Source organism: Myotis lucifugus, unplaced genomic scaffold, assembly GCF_000147115.1.
Source record: "Myotis lucifugus unplaced genomic scaffold, Myoluc2.0 scaffold_24, whole genome shotgun sequence".
Classification (NCBI taxonomy): domain Eukaryota; kingdom Metazoa; phylum Chordata; class Mammalia; order Chiroptera; family Vespertilionidae; genus Myotis; species Myotis lucifugus.
In genome coordinates this window covers 4,919,532-4,922,118 of record NW_005871072.1, presented here as the reverse complement: position 1 = coordinate 4,922,118, position 2,587 = coordinate 4,919,532, and the positions used below count along the sequence as shown (strand labels likewise).

The 2,587-nt window shown below is 44.3% G+C and overlaps 1 pseudogene; it reads left to right on the top strand.

The window, feature by feature from the left end:
- The first annotated feature begins 1,190 nt into the window (after window positions 1-1,190).
- LOC111825402 lies at window positions 1,191-1,515 on the top strand (annotated as a pseudogene).
- The last annotated feature ends 1,072 nt before the right edge of the window (window positions 1,516-2,587 follow it).

The following is a 2,587-nucleotide window of genomic DNA, read 5'->3' as shown; positions in this document are numbered from 1 at the left end:
CAGGCTGGCAGAGGGGGGCAGTTGGGGGCAACCAGTCTCAGCAGGAAGGGGGCAGTTGGGGGTGACCTGGCCGGCTGCAGGGGGCAGTTATGGACAACCAGGCTGGCAAGGGGGGCAGTTAGGGGTGATCAGGCCAGCACACTGAGGCAGTGAGGAGCGATCAGGCTGGCAGGGGGGCAGTTAGGGGTGACTATACAGGCAGGCAGGTGAACGATTATGAGCCAGCAGTCCAGGTTGTGAGAGGGATGTCTGACTGCCATCACATTCATAAACCGGCAGTCGGACATTCCCCAAGGGGTCCCGGATTGGAGAGGGTACAGGCTGGGCTGAGGGGACACTCCCCTCCCCCCCGTGCGTGAATTTCATGCACTGCACCTCTAGTTTTGAAATAAGCATTAAAATAAAATGTGATGTGCATCATAGGCAATCCACTGGACATACCAAAGGCAGACAAAAATCTCATCATTTTAATAGCCAAACAGAATGCAACTCACTTGTCATGGTTAATTTTATATGTCAACTTAACTGGGCCACAGAGTGCCAAGATGTTGGGTCAAACACTATTCTGGATGTGTCTGTGAGGTTGTTTCTGCATGAGAGTAATATTTGAATGAGAAGACTGGGTAAAGCAGAATGTCCTCCCTACTGTGGGTGAGCCTCATCTAATCAATTGAAGGTCTGAAGAGAACTAAAATATCTGATCATTGCAATTACTCTTGCCTGAATGCTCTTGTGCTAGTGCATAACTTGTTTGTGTGTGCTTATTTTTATCCTGACTTTTTCAAGAAACATGGTTCTTCCTGGGTGTAATGCCTACTGTCCTTCAGATTGGGATTATACCATCAGTTCTCCTTAGTCTGCAATTTGATGACTGCAGACCTTGAGACCATCAGCCTCCATAATTGCATAAACCAGTTACTTATGTAGTGATTGCATTTTGCTGGAGAACCCTGACCATTATATGCATGTTTTCAAGATAAACAATAACTAGTCCTAAATTAGATCTTGAAAGTACCATTTATCATGCATAACTCCTTCTAAATTCACTTAGTATTTGGGTGTGTACATGTGTGTGCATGTGTGTGGGAGGCGGGGGAGAGGTCATCTGTATCAATGCATTGGCTTTATCCAAAAGAAAATAAATTCCTTGCTCTTTCCATCTCAGGCACTACAGTGGAAGGGCTGCCTCTATGTCTGCCTAGCAGCAATGGATGGTCCTAAGGAATAGTTTCCTGACCAAGAGGAAAAAGCAGAGGTACAGCACCAAACCACAACTCCTCCCATTACAACAGGTTGATTCACCACAAGACAGTGGGCACTGAGCAGCTGGCCCAGAGTAAAGGTGTGGTGGTTGTCATGATGCAGAGATCCAGCAAGGGCAACCCTGCCTCTTTCTCTGTGCTAACTGCCATCAACAAGAAAGCAGGGGCCACCATCAAGAATACCAAGGCCATCCTGAGCAGCATCCCGCAGGAGCAAACACTGCCCAGATCTGCAGGGCCAGCTCCATCCTGAGAAGCCAGAAGCTCTGTATAGTGAAGAGGAAGCACCATCACACCACCTCCCCACCAAGAACTCCAGAGAACTTCCCTCCTTCCCTGCAGAGCAATAAAGTTGTTTTGTGTTGCTTACATGTTCAAATAATTAAGAATTTAACTAGTATTTGGTAGTTCCCTAGGAAACATTTCCCAATATAAGCCTATGGAGTAGCTTAACTCTTATGCCTGATAATCTAAATTTTTCATTGTGTCTTCCTTTTCTAGTCCAATAAATGTCTCCTGAGTTTCACTCAATCACATGCCATCACATTTATAAATATTTATTTGGGTCCATTATTATATGATATTTATTTAAGCCTCTTACCTGACTTATTTTCCCAGACACAAAATGCAAAGACACCCATGTTATCATCTAGTATCAAAGTATTGAAGTACAAATTGAACTTCTAGTGTTTAATATATATAACTCTAATGATTTTAAATCTTAGGGACAAACTCACCTCTCACCTTATGGACTATTCTTTGCACTGGGTCTGAATCAATATATATACTGAGTGGCCAGATTATTATGACCACCTGACGTTTGTAGGCAAATTAGCTATAATTTCACGCTGAAGTTGCTAGAGGGCCAGATCATTATAAATGTCTGAATAGCACAACATATCTAAGTATCATTGCTGATCAAGTTCATCCTATCATGTTGATGGCGTATCCCAATGGAGATGGCTTCTTCCAACAAGACAATGCGCCATGCCACGGTGCTCATATTGTGCAGGAGTGCTTTCAAGAACATGAGGGAGACTTCACCTTGCTTAGGTGGCCCCCACAATCACCAGATCCCAATCCAATTGAGCATTTGTGGGATGAAGTTAAAAGAGCCATCAGGCAGCTGGTTCCACAACCATCAAATCTCACAGAACTGGACAGTGTTGTTCATCAGGCATGGTGTCAGATTCTTTGCATCACCTTTCAACATCTCATGGAGTCAATGCCAAGAAGAATTGCCGCAGTATTGAAGGCAGAAGGTGGCCCAACGAAGTACTGATGGAGTGGTCATAATAATCTGGCATATATATGTGTGTGTGTGT